General features: G+C 44.0%; 1 non-coding gene across 1 annotated transcript; it reads left to right on the top strand.

Moving 5' to 3' along the window:
* Window positions 1–12,144: 12,144 nt before the first annotated feature.
* On the top strand, window positions 12,145–12,282 carry LOC114815386. The gene has a single exon (XR_003763148.1). It is a non-coding gene; the product is annotated as a small nucleolar RNA SNORA7 (small nucleolar RNA).
* Window positions 12,283–20,829: the final 8,547 nt, after the last annotated feature.

The following is a 20,829-nucleotide window of genomic DNA, read 5'->3' as shown; positions in this document are numbered from 1 at the left end:
TGGATAAGTTTTTGCTCCATATATTTTAGCGGCATTGGTGATTTGGTATTTTTTCAACTCCCCTTATGGAAATTCTACTCTGTAAATTTGCATTTAGCTAAATAATGTGAGAAAAATTCAGGTTAAGTAAAGGAATCACATGAAGTCCAGGTAGACTCATGTGTGGTATTTCAGAAACACTCTTAGGATGGATTAGCTGCCTCTTGAGAGGGTCTTCAAGAATCTGTTTCTACTACATAGATTGTGAGCCCTCCGAGAGACAGGGACCAAGTCTAATTCCCACCTACGTCTTCTTTCTCAGCACTTACTAAAGTGCTTTTCAAACCGTAAGTGCTTAATGAATTTTATTACTACTACTATGTTTCCTCAGCCTTAGAAGAAGGACATGTGCCAGGAGTGGATTTAAAAATGTGGTGTTTGAAAACGATATTCCTTCAGCTCCGGCCAGTAGGAGATTCTAGAGGTACGTCTCAAGTTAAGCTGGAAATCTGGGAGGCAGAGGCAAAATGATCTTCCACTCTAGGGAAAGGTCTAGTTGACCTATACAATATGTAAAGTAATGTAAAGTAATTTGGTTACTGCAAATCCAAAGAGTGCCCTTCTATCACCAAGCCAGGAGAAGACACTAAAGAGCACCATAAAAATATTTGCCTCTTCTTTATCCTATTCTTATGGATAATTGAGCTAGTTGTATGTATTACCCATATTAATATTTGGCAGTGATACTGCTTACCCATGCAATACCATTCTTGCCAGTGAAAATAAGCCCACTATTTTTATCCACGGTGCTGCGATTCTTTGTCAGAATCAACTCTGTCAAAAAAAAAGGACTAATTGATGGCTCTGATATCATTTTGGCCAGAATGCAGCTCTGAAGTCAAAATTGAGATAATAACGGTATTTGTTAAGCGCTTACTATATGACCCAGGCACTGTTCTAAGCGCTGGGGTTGGACACATTCCTTGTCCCATATAGGGCTCACTGTCTTAGTCCCCATTTTACAGATGAGGTAATTGGGGTACAGAGAGGTTAAATGCCTTACCCAAGGTCACACAGCTGCCAAGTGGTGGAGCTGGGATTAGAACTCAGGGCCTTCTGACTCCAAGGCCTGTGCTCTATCCACTAGCCTACACCATGTCTTACAAGCATTCTCTAACAAGAAGATCAAGAATAGGGGCTCTTAGATCATTCTGTGGTTAAAGATTAGAGTATTGAATTTTGCCCCTGACTGCTTATTGAGTTGGGATTCCAATAGAATCAAGTGAATCCAGCATTTATCCAAGAATCTTAAAACATTACAAGCAGAGTTTTGTTAACTGTCCACTTTAGGGACAGGATTGACATAGTCAAGCTATGATAGAGTGGTGTGTTGTCCATTTGGCTTCCTGGAGGAATGAAAGAGGGTTAGAAGATAAGAGGTTATGGGTTGATTTTTAAAGATGTAGTGTTACACAGTAGGTCATTGGCTGGCCTGGAAAGAAAATTTAAGGACTCAACTTTAAAGTAGGAGGGAGTGACGCTTCCATATTATGGTGAACTATTAAGGTTTCCTAAGATACTAAAAATCGAAGCTACGGACATAAAATCCACTATCAGGAATTAAACTCCTAAAAAGAGTAAAGGGGAAAACATGTATAGATTCAAATGCATTTGTTTTAATACATTTTGCTTTGAGAGCAGTGGAAGAGCTGAATTATTTTCCTTCATACCCGATACTAGAGTAGACTGAAAGAATGGAAGCCTACTTTTCATTCCTTGCTCCAGAGTCCGAGTCAATGTCTTTATACCAGGTTCCTTAATTCAAATTTCATCCTCCAGAACATATATGCCCTCTTAATTTGAGACAAACTGTTAGTGATACTGTTTTTCAGAGCTTGGGACAGGGATTCTCTCATTTCTATTTAAGAAACGAAAGCCATTTCCCAGTGCTTGGAACTTTCCCAGCTGTCGTCTGTCCCACACAGCTTAGAAAACGTGATGAGGGAATTGTTTTGTTTCCAAAGAAGCTAAAGAATTTCTTGCCCCATGCCAGGGGAGAATCTGCAGAAGTTGTGGAAGGAATTTCCTGAAGGATCTGTGCAAACCTAAGTTTTCTTTCGTCCAGCATTTCTCAATGCTGCCATTTAAATCGGCTTGGGCTGCTTATTAATGTCATAGTGGCACCTAATTTATTTACTGCACTTAATTTGTAACTTGGTTATGAAACCCTAAGAATCTTCAGGCTGGAAAATAACATGTGGTCCAAACCTCTATCCCCAGATCGGACATCAAGAGAGAAGGTTCAGCTGGAACTGGAATCGTGTGTCCTGAGGTGAGAGTTTAATGCCACTCCTTCCTCCTCCATGGAATGCCCCATGTTAGATTTCCAAGATGGCAGGCGCGCATATATATGTCCTGCACTTTGAGTTGTTTCTTGCAGGAGGGCAGGGAAGGTTTGGGGCGGGCAGAATCTCCAGTGAGGGTGGCAATGGGAGAACCAGGCTGGTATGGGACAGAGTAGGGTCTGACTACAAGACTAATAAAAACAATTGAAAATGTAAAAAATCTGCAGAGATATTGTTTCAGGGCCACTGGAAGAGATCTTTGGAGAGAAACAGGTTTAAGCCCCCAGGTAGTGTTCATTCAATTAATTCAATCATATTTACGGAGGGTTTACTGTGTGCAAAACACTGTACTAAGCGCTTGGGAGAGTAAGATGTAACAAGAAACAGATACAACCCCTGCCCACAACGAGCGCTGCTACAGTTTTGGCCCTGCCTCTCAGGATTGGTAGGAGGCAGAGAAGGCAGAGAATCTTTTGATTCGTGGGAGCAACCAGGAGCAGCCATCTCATAATTTGGAGGGGACTCGTCCACGGGTGGGGAAGGGGCTGAAAAGCTGCAGTGGAAAGACAGCTGCGGCACCCTGACAATAACCAGGACAAGGCAGTGGATGCCAGCGCTCAAGGGGCAGGGATTTTGGCAGCTCTGAATCATCATGGGGGATGGCTACACTGAGGTTCTGGTTTTTGCTTCAGGGATGCTCAGTCTTTGTCCCCTACTCTAGCAAGTGCTCCTAAAGTCAATTTGGAGCTGTCAAAGTTCATGCCCTTCGGGGATAGGATCCACTGGCCTTATCCCTAGCTCCTACTCCAGCAAAACCTCTCCAACTTTGCCCCCTGCAGCGGCAGGAACTGGAAAGAAGATGGTGGATTCAGTTCTGTGTTTTGTTTGGTCCTGAGATCCTGTCTTATGCATTCTCACTGGCCTGCCTTCCTTCTCCAAGGCAGAGAGTGCCCATCCCAGACTCCTCCATTCATTCATTCATATTTATTGAGCACTTACTCTGTGCAAAGCAGTGTACTAAGTGCTTCGGAGAGTACAATGCAACAACAGACACATTCCCTGACCACAATGAGCTCACCCTAGCCAGCCTCCCAATCCACCCCCATTCCATGAGGTGGGGAGAAGCTAGCCTGGAAGCCCTTGGTCTGCCCACCCATGTGCCCGTCTTCCTTGGGGTGGAAAGATGAACTTACACCTACTCCTTCCAAACCCATCTCCTAGGACCTCTCCCATCAAGCAGCTGCTGTTTGCTGAAATAAAAGCAAATAGAAAAGAAATGCCAGGCCCTTAGAGGATTCTGCTATTTCAGGAGTCTGCAGAAGGAAGATCTGTTAGAGGAGTGTGGAGGAAATGGAAGATCCTGTAAGAGAGAACAATTAAAGATGGCTGTGGGTGATGTGGAGGGAATGTGGGGTCGATCACCTTAATGAGGTCTGGTACTTGCACCATCTTGAATATCCCAAGTGACAGCCATCATGGGAAGGTCAGGAGGAAAGCCATCCCCTTTGCTGCACGTGAACTAAAAAGGACTGCTTACCTCACATACGTTGTGAAGAAAACTCTGGGCCTAAGAAAGCCCTAGAGTGCAGAGGGAACCCTACCATTCACCCTTCCCCATGCTTACCCTTTCTAATTTTAAGTGTCCCTTCCCTTTTGTCCTTTGTTCAAAATGGAGGCTGAAGTCTGAACACATCTCTACTCCACTAATGGGAGCTTGCAGATCCCGATTTTAAGCTTACACCACTGCCTAAACCAAAATTATTCAAGGCATGCTATCAACTTTCTCCCCATCTAACAAACAAACGGCATTTCACTTGGATCTCTTTTTGCAAGGTTTGTATTCCTTTTCTCTACATTTTGCAAGCTGTACCTCCTTTTATGACTCTCCTGATTTGTCCCCACAAGAGTGTGTAATTTTATCTGGCATCAGTATTCTATTCAGGAATGCCCTGCTCATTTCGCTTGGGAAGAGAGCTAATAATAATAATTACAGTATGTGTTAAGTGCTTAGTATGTGCCAAGCACTGTTCTAAGTGCTGGAGTAGATATAAGGTGATCAGGTTGGACCCAATCCCTGTTTCAACTGGGGCTCATAATCTTAATCCCATTTTACAGATGAGGTAACTGAGACACAGAGAAGTGAAGTGACTTGCCCAGAAAAGGAACCCTTAAATTTGCTTCCCTTCTACAAACCAGACTCACTGGAAGACTGCAACTGAATAGACATTCACTGGCCTGATTCATGTTGAAGGGTAGTCTAAAAAGTAAAGTCAAGAACAGTGCTGGGTGCTGCAAGGCTTCAAGGCTCTTCATCACCTTGCCCCCTCCTACCTCTCCTCCCTTCTCTCTTTCTACTGCCCACCCCGCACGCTCCGCTCCTCTGCCGCCCACCTCCTCACTGTCCCCCGTTCTCGCCTATCCCGCCGTCGACCCCCGGGCCACATCCTCCCGCTGTCCCGGAACGCCCTCCCTCCTCACCTCCGCCAAACTAATTCTCTTCCCCTCTTCAAAGCCCTACTGAGAGCTCATCTCTTCCAAGAGGCCTTCCCAAACTGAGCTTCCTCCACTCTTTTTGCTGCCTCTCTGACCCCCCCTTCTCCTCCCCTCAGCTAAGCCCCTTTTCCCCCCCTTTCCCTCTGCTTCTCCTCCTCTCCCTTCCCCCACCTCAGCACTGTGCTCATCCGCTCATTTGTATATATTTTCATTACTCTATTTATTTTGTTAATGAGATGTACATCCCCTTGATTCTATTTATTGCTATTGTTTTAATGAGATGTATATCCCCTTGATTCTATTTATTGTTTTTGTCTGTCTCCCCCCGATTAGACTATAAGCCCATTAGTGGGCAGGGATTGTCTCTATCTGTGGCCGAATTGTACATTCCAAGCGCTTAGTACAGTACATAGTAAGTGCTCAATAAATATTATTGAGTGAATGAAAACAGTTTTTTACAAGACAGTATGGAACAGATTCTTGCATAGGTATCACAGTTCTGGCTCACACACGCATGGATAGTTACCACCATTATTTACATCGAAGACAGCTAGAGATTAAAAAAAACAAAAAATTCCTCCTTAGTGACCTGAACTAATTTGGACCTTAGAGACATGTCCATATTTCTGGGTTTAATTTGTTCCCAGCCCTAATGAACTGCTGACTTTAGAAACAACCAATTCTCTTGATCATTCTCCCTTTCCACTGGCTCCTTCCTATTTTGGGGCTAAATTAGATGAAGTCAGTTTTCCTGAAATTCTTTTTCTTCCTCTGGATCCTTCAGTAGTCAGGTCACCATGGCAGGATTGGGTCAAACTATTTGCCTCCACCCATCTCTTGCCTCAGATTTCTAATCGTCCCCCACAAGCAGCACGGCTTAGTGGAAAGAGCATGGGCTTGGGAGTCAGAGGTCATGGGTTCTAATTCCAGCTCCGCCACTTGCCCGCTGTGTGACCTCAGGAAAGTTACTTAACTTCTCTGTGCCTCAGTTACCTCGTCTGTAAAATGGGGATTAAGACTGTGAGCCCCACGTGGGACAACCTGATTACCTTATATCTACCCCAGCACTTAGAACAGTGGCTGGCACATAGTAAGCACCTAACAAATACCATCATCATTATTATGATGTTGATTATTTCCCTTCACAGTGACCAGGGTGAAAGAGGAGTGGATTAACAACTGCAATAACTATCACCTACCAAGGGGTTTATATACACCTACACCTTTTTCCTTGACTGAGCAAGATGTTGCTGGCATCAATAAAGGCATCAAAGACAGCAGAAAAAAGTGCTTTCCCCTTAAAGCTTTTGCCCATGACAAAGTAGTAACCTTCAAATTTTGGTTGGCCCTACAAAGCCAGTCGGGGTGGGTAAACTTGTTTTAAGGGTGTACTCTTCTTCCCAGTGGAAAGCTGATGTTGAAATAGAGGGTAATAGTGGTAACTTGTTATTTGTTAACTCAAGGAATAGATTGCTCAGTAATCTTTGTGCTCCAAATCATTGAGATGATTTATGCTCTTAGAAATTTCATGCCTTCAGTTTGAGTGAAATGCTAATTTTAAGCCATTGGCACTATTATTTTCTACATGTAAAGAGAAAAAAAATCCAATTCAAAGGTTCGAAAAGGGAGAATGTACACAGAGAGCTCTAACAATAGCACCCTTAGGACTGTCAGGATGTCAACCTACTAAGAGCTTTAATCATATCCTGTCTTAAATTCTAGGGCAGAACCACCACATGTGGCTTCCACCCATCTCTACAGAATTTTAGATCCAGGCAATACAATGAACTTCTGCCTGACATTTACAATCTCCCTTCAGTCCCCGCCTCCCCCTACGAATTCAAAAAAAACAATCACAAAAACTGCTTGAGCCCATTTCGGTAGTCACTATTGTTTGCTGCATTTAGTGCCTTTGAATCCTTCAGCCTCCTTATTAATCACACCTTAATAGTCAATAATTTTCAACCAGTTACTTTCAACAAAAAGGCTGCTGAAAGCTTGAAACTGAATTTTGCTTTTGTACAGGTCTCATGAAGTACCCGGCGCAGGCTTGAGACTGAATGTTGCCTTAAGCCATCTGATAGCTGACTTTTCCTCTCTCCCCTCGAAAAAAGCTCATAGCCCATGTTTTGGGGATGATCTCTGGGGATGGGAGGATGCTCCCCTCATGGGTGTCTCTATTCTGGGGTTACTCTCTCATCTAAATCAGAAACACTTTACCATCCCCACTGTCCTGGCTCGTTGACCTGCCCCCCAGAATCGTTGATTCCCATAGGGAAATGCATTACCCGATCTTCTCTCAGTATGGACATCATCGGAATCATAAAAATGTGCAGGTAGATTAAATCCAAGGTTTCATACCTGACCCTAAAAGCTGTAGTCTTCAATCTATCCTCTACCCCATCTCAACACCAAGTCGTCTCCGCATTTCCCCCTCTAAAGCTGTTCCTGCAGTCCAGTTCCATTTTTCTATAAACAAGAAACTCTTTATCTAGTTGAGCAGAGCACCTTGTAGATGTAAAGAGCACTTAGGGAATAATTCTGGCATCCCAAATGCATCAAGCTGAGACCCTTTGGCAGTTCTTTGATCTCCAATCCCTATACTCTATCTGCGCTCATTTAATGCCCCTTTGTGGTTTATATTTGTGCTTCTTGAAGTCATTGATGTATTATTTTGATTCTCATCTACTGCAGTTCCACACACCTTGGGGGCACTCAACAAATGTTTGATTGTGATTGTTCTCAACCTCTATATTCCTTTCCAGAACATTTAGGACAGAGGCCATTTATAAGAAAAGAAGATAAGTAATGCTGTAGTGGCTCTGGAGAATGATCCAACCATCATTCATTCATTCAATAGTATTTATTGAGCACTTACTATGTGCAGAGCACTGTACTAAGCGCTTGGAATGTTCAATTCGGCAACAGAGACAATCCCTGCCCAATGATGGGCTCACCGATATGGATACCAACAAACTCTTGGAAAAACTATGTAATGGTTTCCCTCTAATATCTACACACAGAGAAGCTGCTCAATCATTATTAACTGATGCCTTTTAAAAAAAAAAGGGATTTGTTAAGTACTTATTATGTGCCAGGCACTGTTCTATGCTCTGGGGAAGATACAGCATAATCAGGTTGGACACAGTCCATGTCCCACGTGGAACTCACAGTCTTAACCCCCATTTAACAGATGTGGTAACTGAGGCCCAGAGAAGAAAAGTGAGTTGCGCAAAGTCACACAGCAGACAAGTGGAAGAGCCAGGGTTAGAACCCAGGTCTTTCTGCCTCTCAGGCCTGTGTTTTATCCACTAGGCCTTGCTGCTTCCTCAGTCTTTACTCAGAAATGGTGTCAACAATAGGACTTCCAGGGAAAGGAGTTTAGCCCACTAAGGAGCCAGGAATGTCAGGCCAGTCTAGTTCCTGACCTCCCAGTCCCACTGATACTAGTTGTGATTTCTCTACCCCCTTCCAAAAGAATTCCAGGCAGACAGTCATGAATGGTATGGACAAAACTGGCCATTTCGTTTTTAGCTTAGAGGGAAATGGCAGCCAAACACCATTCAGCTCCCTGTTACATAGTAGTTTAGGGAGCAGGGTTTCAGGAATCCAAATGGACTAGTGGATAGAGCATGGGCCTGGGAATCTGAAGGACCTGGGCTTTAATCCCGGCTCCGCCACTTGTCTGCTGTGTGACCTTGGGTAAGTCACTTCACTTCTCTGTGCCTCAGTTACCTCATCTGTAAAATGAGGATTTAGACTGTGATACCCGTGTAAAACGGGGACTGTGTCCAACCTGATTTGCTTGTCTCTACCCCAGCGCTTAGTAAAGTGCCTGGAACACAGTACGCACTTAACAAATATCACAATTATTATTATTAATTGTTGAGAATGATTTTTTCCAGAGTTTTTCCATGAGTCCAGCCAACTGCTCCCACGTGAACAGCCACCATCCCATCTCCTCAATGCTGTTTCTCCCTGGATTTTGATCTGTCAGTAAAAAAAATAAAGTTTGAAAATCAGTCATTTTTTATTTCTACTGTTTATGAAAACAATTTCTGTCTCCACCTCCAGATTGTAAAGCTCATTGTGGGCAGGGAAAGTGCTTTTTGTTCTGTAATGTCTCTCTCAGTTCTTTAGTACAGTGCTCTGCTAGTGTAAATGCTCAATAAATGCAATTGATTGATTGATTGGCAACCCTGATAGTGAGGGATCAATCGGAAACTGGCTGATTATGGTAATGCAGAATTTCCTAGGCAGCTTTCTCATTTTATTTCTTCTGGTTTCTTTCTTTCCATTTTTTGCCCTACCCTGCTCACACATTCCTCCTTCCCGCTCTAGCATCTGCCATGTTCCCGATACCACAAGCCCTCCTGGTTTGGACATTCTGTTCCATTTGGAGCAAAGAGATATCACCTGAAATGTGCAGCTGGCTGTCGGTTAAATACCATAAATAAGGGGGAGAGATGGCAGAGAGATAGGCACTATATGAATAATTAATAGAATGGAATGTTACCTGGCATGCAGTTAGTTACCCAAGCCAACCCTGGATTGTTACTGGAAATTTTCTTAGGAGGCTGCTCAGCAAAGATATTATTTCTTCAGCTGAAGATTACTGTTGAAACACAATTTAGGATCAAATGTATTTTTTAAACCCAAACAGATCAAGTTTTCAAGTCTTCCGATTTTAACAATAGCCTTTTCAGTACAAAAGGGAGAGAGGAAAAAAAGACAACTGTGGTGTGACTGAAAGTTAACAGTTAAAGCCTGTAGGAAGCAGCATGGCCTAGTGGAAAGCCCTGGGGTGGATACAAGAAAATCAGGTTGGACACAGGCCCTGTCCCACATGGGACTCATAGTCAATCCCCAATTTATAGATGAGGTAACTGAAGCCCAGAGAAGTAAAGTGATTTGCCCAAAGTCACTCAGCAGACAAGTAAGGGAGCCAGGATTAGAACCCAGGCATAGGCCTGGAAGTCAGAAGACCCAGGTTCTAATCATAGACCCGCTACTTGTCTCCTGTGTGACCTTGGGTAAGTCACTTAACTTCTCTATGCCTCATTTTCCTTATCTATAAAATGGGGCTTCAATAACCATTCTCCCACCCCCTTGGTGGGGAGCCCCATGAGGGATGGGGACTGTGTCCAATCTGATCATCTTGTATTTGCTCCATTGCTTGGCGCATAGCAACTACTTAATACCACCATTATTATTATTAGGCACCTTAGTATTCCATTTGAAAAAAAATCTAGTAAACATGGCATCAGTTAGTATGAATTTACATTCAGAGAAGGAGTGTGGCTCAGTGGAAAGGCACGGGCTTGGGAGTCAGAGGTCATGGGTTTGAATCCCGGCTCTGCCACTTGTCAGCTGTGTGACTTTGGGCAAGTCACTTAACTTCTCTGTACCTCAGTTACCTCATCTGTAAAATGGGGATTAAGACTGTGAGCCTCATGTGGGACAACTGGATTACCCTGTTTCTACCCCAGCGCTTAGAACAGTGCTCTGCATTAGTAAGGGCTTAACAAATACCCACATTATTATTCAGTTTTGCCACATTTATTACAATGTGATTAAGCATTTTCTTGACAAAATGCTTCACATTTTTTTATTATTCTCCTAACAAACTTGGGGCGCATGCTAGTGCTGGGGCTCTGGATGGGGTTGGGTGCCTTGGAAGCCTTATGGTAAGCTGAGGCACGGGGTATTCTCGTCTCCCAGGGATCCAGTCTCCTTCTGGGGCAAACCTCTAAGCAAAGTCCTGCCCAAGCAAGAGCCCTGCATGAGGACAAATTCCTATCAGCTAGGGGAAAGACAGACTTGGGTCTGGGAGGGCTCTAGTGGAGTTGAAATTCTACGATGGCTGGCCATGATATGATTACTTGACCAGGTGAGGTTACTGGGATTTCAGACGTGAGTGTGCACAAAGGTAACTGATGGACATACCCCAGTAGGCTGCCTGGTAGACGGATTACCGGGAATTGTCACCTGCACATCAAATGTGGTACTGGATAGACTGCTGTGCACTTTGGAAAGTTCACTATGTAAAGAGAAATATAGCGATGGTTGATGAGGAGGCAAGTATATTATTGTCTTGTTGAAGCCCAGATAATTGGCTGGATGAGCCACTCATCTGGCTACCAGCCAGCTTTAAGGCTCTGGTGGCTAACTGGCATCACAGCAAACTTTTCTAGGGCAAAACAAATAAAAAAAGTTTAAAAACTGAATCTGAGTTCTCATCTAGGGCCAAAGTAGAATATCTATTAACCAGTGACAACCTGGTGACTGATTTCGAGTCCTTAAATTAATCATTAATCACAAGGGCAGACTTTCTCAGGCAGAACTGCCTATCCTTTGTCCCCCATTTTGACCAAGACCTCAGTTTTGCCCTTGGCTTCCTCACGGATTCTACACTCCCCTCCTTTTCCATTCCCTTAGTCTCTATCTTCTCGGATCCCAGCGTGTTTGCTACGGGGTACCTTGTTACGTTGTCTCCCCGTCTAGACTGTAAGTTCATTGTGGGCAGGGAATATGCCTGTTAAATTGTTGTGTTGTACTCTCCCAAGTGCTTAGTACAGTGTTCTGCACACAGTAAGCACTCAATAGATATGATTGATTGATACCACCACCATTGATCATGTCACCCCATCCCAAAGAACACCTTCATCTTCTCAGGAGTTCCCACAAAACAGATTGATCTGCCAACCCAACCTAATGAAGAGCTCAACTTGATTTGTTTTTCCAATTACTACAATTGAAAATGAATGAAAATACTACAGACCTCTACATTAGGAGAAAAAAAGTTCATTATAGAATGGTAATGATCAGATAAGCTCTTTTGCAGGGGTAAATCATCACTCACTTCTTCATCCTCTTCTCGCCCAAAACTGGGGCCCTTCCCCTACCTTCCCAGGAGTCCTTCTCCCCAAGGAAGAACAGTTCTCCATTCTAGGAACTGAGCCTCTGGCCCATGGCAACAGGATAGGAGAGATTAGTTTGGAGATTTCTCCAATCAATCAACGGTATTTGAGTGCTTACTGTGAACAGAGCACTATAGGAACCAGCTGGGGAATTAGTGCACGATCCCTGCCTTTAAGGAACTCACAGACATTAAAATAAATTGCAGATAAGGGAAGCAAATGAGTATAAGGATATTAAATAAGTGCTGGGATTGTTTGGGGTTGGGTGAGTACCTAGATGCTTAAGAGGTGGGAATATGTGCATGGGTGAGGCAGTAGGGAGTAGAAGCAGGAGGCTAGACCAGGTGATTGCTCAAAATCCTTTCCACCTCTTTTTTGTTACTTATTTGTCCTTGCTGTAAAATAAATCCCTCTCAGGGTCGCACCTGGAGAGTTTCCAGTACTCTATCAGTCTCGGCTACAGGAGGGAGAGTCAAGCAGAAAGCTATCCATTCCATTCCTAGCTTGGGCAGTGGCTAGCGAGTGGAAGGCAATCTGCTATGAGTCAAAACTCACCCATGCTGGGCAGTAGCGGCATGGGGGAGAGTCGAGGGTGGAAACTCATGTTTACTGCATGGAAGGAGGCAGTGATAAACCACTTCCGTATTTTTACCAAGAAAACTCTAGAGATATACTACCAGAACAATTGCAGATGGACAGCGGGGCATTCTGGGAGAGATGTGTCCATGGCGTCGCTATGGGTCAGAATCGATTCGACGGCATAAGGCAAGACAAGTAAAACAAAGCCTCAGATAATGCTGAAGCTGGGAGTCAGTTAATGCAGCTAGACCAGCACAGCACATTGCAATCAGGAAAGGAGAGGCTCTCTGGAGTAGAAGCTCTCCCAGGATCATGGGGAAGCAGCATGGCCTAGTGGAAAGAGCCCAGGCCTGGGAGTCAGAGGTCCTGGGTTCTAATCCTGGCTCTGCCACTTGTCTGCTCTATGACCTTGGGATAGTCACTTAACTCCTCTGTGCCGCAGTTCCCTCATTTGTAAAATGGGAATTTAGACTGTGAACCCCATGAGGGACCTGGAGTGTGTCCAACACGATTAGCTTGAGTCTACCCCAGTGCTTAGTACAGTACTTGGCACTTAGTAAGCACTTAAATATCACTAAAAAAAAAAAGTTAAAGCAAAATCAGCTCCAGGCACTGCACAGTAAGAGTCAGTCTCTTGTGTGCCCAGTACAGTTGTGACTGTGGGCTCCACCTTGGTCTTTTCAACCACACACATACTCTTGGGTGAATTTCACTGTCAGGGCATTGTCTCTGCATACAAAGGGTAACTCTCTACATCTACTACCGATGACTTCTAATACTATTCCTAGAGCAATAAGTGGTATTCATACTATCAAATTCACACCATCTGGATGCTTCTACAAGCACAGCCATCCCCCAAAATATTTTTAAGATCCATAAGTTTTCCAGGGGAAGATAAGGGCAGCTCAGATTCCTTAATATTTAGAGTCCAGATGGTTCATTCTAAATATTTTCATTTAAACAGAAATGAAGCTTTAGTGTCCTGCAAAGCTGAATTTATCTAAGCTAAACAAAATAGTTATTTGAAATACACATGCAACAAATGCTGCCCTATGCATCCCCAAATGAGGCTGTTTCCTTTGGACAATGACCTTTTCCTGCTAGTTACCGTGCACTCTTTTTCTGAATCCACATAGTTAATATCACAACTACTGATCTAGAAATTATTTATAGACCTTAACTCCACAGAAACCATTGTGTCTTGTTGCTGTGGAAACTGGGATTCTAAAACTAAAAGCCTTCTAGAGAAAGCTTCAGGGTCCTGGAAGCACAGTGGGTTAATACAATTAACTTTTTTTGTTTTTTTACTTCAGACCATCTGAACTCACATATGCTGTTGAAGATCACCTGGGGAGAAAAGCCTTTAATGGAGCCTCTGGTGATATGGGTCCAGTGATCATGATTCTCCTCCCCAAACCCCATCCCCCTTTATCACCATCTTTGGCCTTTGATGATTTCCTCTACCTCAGGGACCAGAGAACCTGGGATGAGAGGTTAGAGTAGCCTGTAATAATAATGTTGGTATTTGTTAAGCACTTACTATGTGCAGAACACTGTTCTAAGCGCTGGGGTAGTCCCATGTGAGGTTCACAGTTAATCCCCATTTTACAGATGAGGTAACTGAGGCACAGAGAAGTTAAGTGACTTGCCCACAGTCACACAGCTGACAAGTGGCAAATCTGGGATTCGAACCCATGACCTCTGACTCCCAAGCCCGGGCTCTTTCCACTGAGCCAGGCTGCTTCTCATAGTAAATGTATGTAATAAGTCTTCTGTAGTAAGTGTCCCTGTTCCCTGCTCCAATCAGATCAATGGTACTTATTGACCACTTACTGTGAACAGTGCTCTGTATTACATATTTGAAAAAAGTACTCTAAACTTGGTATACTTCATCCCTGCCCATAAATTTTCAGCTTCCAGATGTGAAGAAAGATGCTTAAAATAGACTGCAACAATAATTCTAGTGACAATAGTAGCATTTACTATGTGCAAAACAATGTGGGCCCCTCTCAGGGTCACACCTGGAGAGTTTCCAGGACTCTACCAATCTCGACTACAGGAGGGAGAGTCAAGCAGGGGCCTATACATTTCATTCCCAGCTTGGGCAGTGGCTAGCGAGTGGAAGGTAATCTGCTACTAGTCAAAACTCACCTGTGCTGGGCAGTAGCAGTATGTGGGAGAGTCAAGGGTGGAGACTCATATTTACTGCGTGGAATGAGGCGGTGATAAACCACTTCCATATTTTTACCAAGCAAACTCTACGGTTACACTACCAGAACGATTGCAGATGGAGGTGGGGTGCTCTGGGAGCAACATGCCCATGGTGTCGCGATGGGTTGGAGATGACTCCACAGTATAAGACAACTACAAACACTGGGGGTAGATACAAAATGAGGTCAGGCAGGGTCTGTGTCTCATAGGGCTTCTAATCTAAAGGGAAGGGAGAAGAGGTATTTAATCCTTATCTTTACAGATGAGAAAGTTGAAACACAGAGAGATAAGTGACTTGCCTAAGGATACTGCCATTAACGGGGAACTACTTGCCACAGAACAGACAGGCAACAAAACCAAGGGTGAAACCCAGCACCATGGTCTTTTCCTTAGACCACCCTACCTCACAGCAGAAAAATATGTGAGAAAGGAAGACCAGGGAAGTCTCTTAAAAAGCAAAAGCAAATCTAGCCTTTAATTTCTCCTTCCTCTACTTATCCTTTCTCCTGCAGGTAGAATGGTTAGTGGGTAAGACTTCACAGAGCCATGGCAGCAAGCCACCCTTCCACAATATTGGTTGTATAGTAAGCTAAAGTGCTCACCTTCCTCCCTTAAGTCCTTCAACTTTCATCCACCACTTGCCCGCTAAGGGTGTGCTAATTGGCTCTCCTAGTCAAGTGACCACGGTATAGGTGTGCAAGATCTCCACCCTCCTGATTGAATCATCTGGTTGGATTCCCGGGGCCAATCAGGACAGGGCTATGTCCTCAACTATTCCAGCAGCATTTCTGAGTCTAAGAATATTGTATGTTCAAAATCTGGTGTGCTGTGCAAGTACATGACAACTCCAATATCAGTGCTCCCTTGGGCCATCTTCTCTGACACTAATGAGCAATTAAATGGCCAAAACAACCTTTCCCTTTCTATAAGCAGCAGGGGGGAAAGAAAAGCAAAGAATCTTATTAATTTGGAATAATAATTGCACCACATTTTGCTCTTCTCTTAGAGTCAAGTCATCTCTGTTCAGTCTTCCATAGGGACATTCTCTCTTCTCTTTATCTCCTGGTGGAACCCAAATTAGCACACACCCAAGCCAGGTTTCTTTAGGGTATTAAGGAGAAATAGTGTGACCTAGTGGATGAAGCCCGGCCCTGGGAGTCAGAAGGAGCTGGGTTCTAATCCCGATCTGCCTCTGGTCTGCTGTATGACTTGGGCAAGTCACTTCACTTTTCTGTGCCTCAGTTGACCTCATCTGTAAAATGGGGATTAAGACTCTCCCTATGGGGGACAGGGACTGTGTCCAACCTGATTAACTTGGATTTACCCCAGGGCTTAGAACACTGCTTGACACATACAAAGCACTTAACAAATATCATTAAAAAAAATTATTGCCTCCACCACTTCTGAAGGTTGTGGCCTTACTCTTTTCTGACCAACTGAGAAGTTTGCCAGGCCCTGTCCTACCTCTGTCCAGTCCCTAACTCTATCTAGAACCCAGCTTGGGAAACCTATCAGTCAGTGGTACTAACTGAGCATTTACCATGTGCAGAACATTGTACTAAGCACTTGGGGGAGTACAATACAACAGAGTGGGTAGAATTGTTCCCTGCCCACTAGAAGCTTACAGTCTGGGGGGGGGGGCAGACATTAAAATACAACATAGATATTCACTCAGTCAGTCATTCATTCAATCATATTCATTAAGCGCTTACTGCGTGCAGAACCTGTACCAAGTGCTTGGGAAAGTACAATACAATAAACAGTAACAATCCCTGCCCACAACAGTCTCTACATAGCTGCTGTGGGGCTGAGGGTGGGATGAATGTCAAGTGCTTAAAGGGTAAAAATCCAAATACATAAGTGACATAGAAGGGAGAGTGAATGAAGGATTAGTCTGGGAAGGCTTCTTGTGAGAGGTGTGATTTTAATAAGACTTTGAATGTGGGGAGAGCGGTGGTCCATCATATATATAAAGGGGGAGGGAGATCCAGGCCAGAGGGAGGACATGAGCAAGAGGTTGGCAGTGAGATCAAGGCACAGTGAATAGGTTGGCGTTAGAGGAGCGAATTGTGTAGGCATAAAGGAGGTATGCTGGAGGGATGGAAAGTGTGGGAACAGCTTGAAAGGCACAATCTCCAGAACTCTAGACTGCTCCAGGGGAAGGGCTTGGAGGAGGAAGCTGAGGTAGAAAGCCAGGATTTTCTTTCTGGGTTCTCATCACTCCACCCTATTTATCCTCCCTACTGTGTCACCTAACCCCCTATCTGTAATTTATTTTAATAACGGTCTCCCCCTGTAGACTGTAAACTCCTTGTGGGCAGGGGCCTTGTCTACCATCTTGATTGTATTGCCCTCTCCCAAGTGCTAAGTATAGTGCTCTGCATAGGTAAGTGCTCAATAAATAGAATTGATTGATTGACTACTCACCTAGTCTCACCCCCTAGGCACTTAGGGACTCACCCTGTCCCACTCCCAAAGCACTTACAAACTACATATCCTTCTAATGAGTGGCTTCCCTACCTGTAATCTATTTTAATATTTCTCTCCCCCATTATTCATTTATTCATTCAATCATATTTATTCATTCATTCAATCATATTTATTGAGCAGTTACCATGTGTAGAGCACTGTACTAAGCACTTGGAAAGTACAATTCAGCACTAAAGAGAGACAATCCCTGCCCACATCAGGCTTACAGTCTAGAAGGGGGATTGTGCCTACCGACTGAATCGTACTCTCCCAAACACTTAGTATGGTTGTAAACACCCAATAAATAGCACTGATAGAAGCACTGTTTCCTAATAGGCCAGAAAAAAAAGAGCTTGAGGAGCTGACGCTGCAGTGGGAGAAGCCTGGGAAAGTGGGACACATGAAGGCGCACTAATCCACCTGTGGAGAAACCCTGGGGCTGGAGGGATGTAGTAATAACATATTTTTTCAGTGTTTACTGTGTGAGAACACTGTACTAAGCATTTGGAAAGACTACACAGATAACAATAATAATAATTGTGGTATTTGTTAAGCGCTATGTGCCAGGCAGTGTAGTGGATACAAGCAAATCAGACTGGACACAGTCTCTGTCCCAGGTGGGGCTTGCTGTCTCAATCTCCATTTTCCAGATGAGGTAAGAGAGGCACAGAGAAGTGAAGGACTTGCCCAAGGTCACACAGCAAACAAGTGGCAGAACCAAGATTAGAACTTCTGGCTCCCAGACCTGTGCTCTATCCACTACACCATGCTGTGTCTAGGTAGACACAGACCCTATCCCTTAAAAGGTCTCAAGAGGTAGCAGAAAGGAAATTTTTTCTGTCCCTTTCTGATCCTCTTTTTTTATGATATTTAAGTGTCTATTCTGTGTCAAACACTGTCCGAAGCCCTGAGATAGATAATTAGGTGGGACACAATCCCTGTCCCACAAGATGTTCACAGTTGAAGTAGTAGAGAGATCAGGGATTTAATCTCCATTTTACAGTTAAGGATTTTACAGGGCTCTTCTGAGCACCTCTCTCATGGCTGAGTTCTGATGGTGACTAGGGAACAATATTGTCTTTATTTTAGATAATATAGAGGTCCTAGTGGTCTGGGACCACGATTTCTTTCATTGCTGTCATAGTGCCCATGAAGGTCCTAAATAAAAGATATCTTTTATGAAAAAAGACACACAGAACCCTGACATTAATTTATTTGAGTCAAAGAATTCACAAAGTCTAATTAACGTTACAACTCACATATATCTTTTTCCCTTACAGTAGCAGAGTCACGCACAGTGAAACACAGTTGGGGACTAGATCAAATTCTACAGCCATCACCCTAACTTTAACTGAGCTATTTTTCCACTTTGGGGTTGAGGGGAGAAGAGGAAACCTAGCTTCTTCTCCTGTTGCCCTAGATAGTACAACTGACTGACTGACAGGGTTCTCTACCCTCTTTTAGAGTAACACTTTTCCCCAAGTACCTCCAAGATCATAGGTAAACCCTGCAAGGGAAACTTCAGAGAAGCAGTGTGGCATAATGAATAGAGCATGGATCTGGGACCTGGGTTCTAATCCCAGCTCTTCCACATGTCTGCTGTGTGACCTTGGGTGAGTCACTTAACTTCTCTGGGCCTCAGTTACCTCATCTATGTAAAAATGGGGATTAAGAGGGTGAGCATCATGTCGAACAGGGACAGTGTCCAGTCCAATTGACTTATATCTACTTCAGTGCTTAGAACAATGCTTGGCACATAGTAAGCACTTAAGAAGTACCATAATTATTTAACATCAGAGAGACATAAGGGAGAGATAAAATGTGAGGTGGCTGCAGATAAGAATCAAATCAACGGGTTTTCCTTCCTCACCATCTCCTTCTCAGATGCAGGATGGGGCTGTACCTCCCAACATTCTGTAAAACACTTCAAATGATGTGAGGCCCATTTGTTGAAAAGCCATCGAAGAAAGTACCACTGGGGACTCTTAAATGTAATCACCTCTCTTAAATGGAGACTAGTGAGTGGCTTTTCCATTTTCATGTACTAAATTTGCGGGCAGGGGTGTCCAGGTGCGAATTAATACGTGGGGAGAAGGTATAAGCCCCCATTTCCTAACCCAGAATGTCATGGGTGTCCTTGGGAAAGGATTCTCCCAGAGCAGCTTATGAAGACAAATGACAGGGTGCATGTGTTTTGTCTGACACCCCCTGTGCTCTTCTCAACTTTGAATCCTCTGTGTACTGTTCCTCTATTTCCCATCTGTCAGCTTTGAATATGAGATAGAAAGACAAGGAGGCCTTGAACAGAGCCCTTTAATCATTTTTCAATTTCTCAGAGGTTTAGGGCTGCACGGTTGCCTCATGATTCCTTCTTTTGTCCCTGAGTCAAGGATCTATACTATTGCCTCTTTCCATCCTGTTCCCCAGGCCCTGGTTGGAATTTTGAGAGTATTTACCCAAATCACCTCAGGACATCCTGGAGTCATCGGGGCACCTCTCATGAAGGAAAAGGTGCACCCCCATAAACCCCCATAACTGACATAACAGTTTGGATGGTGGGACGGTGTGAAGCCTAGGGGAAGAGCCTGGGTTTGCGGCTGAGAGGACCTGGGTTCTAATCCCGGCTCTGCTACTTGTCTCCTGTGTGAACTTGCGCCTGTCACTTAACTTCTCTGTGCCTCAATAACCTGATCTGTAAATTGTGGGTTAAGGCTGTGAGCCCCAGTGTGGGACATAGACTGTGTCCAACCTGATTATAACGTTGGCATTTGTTAAGTGCTTACTATGTGCAGAGCACTGTTCTAAGCACTGGGGTAGATACAGGGTAATCAGGTTGTCCCACGTGAGGCTCACAGTCTTAATCCCCATTTTCCAGATGAGGGAACTGAGGCACAGAGAAGTGAAGTGACTTGCCCACAGTCACACAGGTGACGAGTGGCAGAGCCGGCATTCGAACCTATGACCTCTGACTCCCAAGCCCGGGCTCTTTCCACCGAGCCACACCGCTTCTCTCGAATCTATCGCAGCGCTTATTGAAGTCCCTGGTACATAGGAAGCACTTAACAAATCTTAGTAAAAAAAACAAATAATAAACCAGAAAAAACACTGAATTTGGTTCTTAGTTGAAGTGGGAATGAGAGACTTAAACACAGGGAAGAAATATTCGACCATACCAGCAGATGGCGGTGACATCCACAAGCTCCCAATTTAACACACATGTTAACAGGCCCCAGTTCCGCACAGTGCTTATATTAATGCATCCTCCCAGACAGGGCTTTGTCATAAGAGGGTCGGACCAACTGACATTCTTTTTGACTGTCTGGTTTCTAAGGCTTTGCCCCCAGGGGCACCAACCCAAACTATTTCCTGAGTGAGTTTTCCATGGTCTTGTGCAGCTGGTTTATATCAACTTCAAGGACAATAGACTATTATTCCTTTTTATGGTATTTGTTGAGCGTTTTCTAGGTGCCCTGCATTGAACTGAGTGACGAAGTACATATGAAACAATCAGGTTGCTAAAACCACATCTCCAAGAAGCCTTCTCCGACTAAGCCCTTGTTCTTCTTCTTCCGCTTCCTTCTGCATCACCCTTGCACTTGAATTTTGCATGCTTTACTCATCCTTCCTAAGCCCCCCTAGTATTTACGTACATACAGATAGTTTATTTATTTATATTAATGTCTGTCTACCCCTCTAGACTGTAAGCTCATTGTGGTCAGAGAACATGTCTACCTACTCTGTTATATTGTACACTCCCAAACACTACAGAAGCAGCATGGCTAAGTGGAAAGACCACGGGCTTGGGAATCAGAGATCATGGGTTCGAATCCCAG

The sequence above is a fragment of the Ornithorhynchus anatinus genome, chromosome 11 (genome assembly GCF_004115215.2).
Source record: "Ornithorhynchus anatinus isolate Pmale09 chromosome 11, mOrnAna1.pri.v4, whole genome shotgun sequence".
Lineage (NCBI taxonomy): Eukaryota > Metazoa > Chordata > Mammalia > Monotremata > Ornithorhynchidae > Ornithorhynchus > Ornithorhynchus anatinus.
The sequence above is the reverse complement of the archived record's forward strand: the minus strand, read 5'-3'. Positions and strand labels throughout refer to the sequence as shown.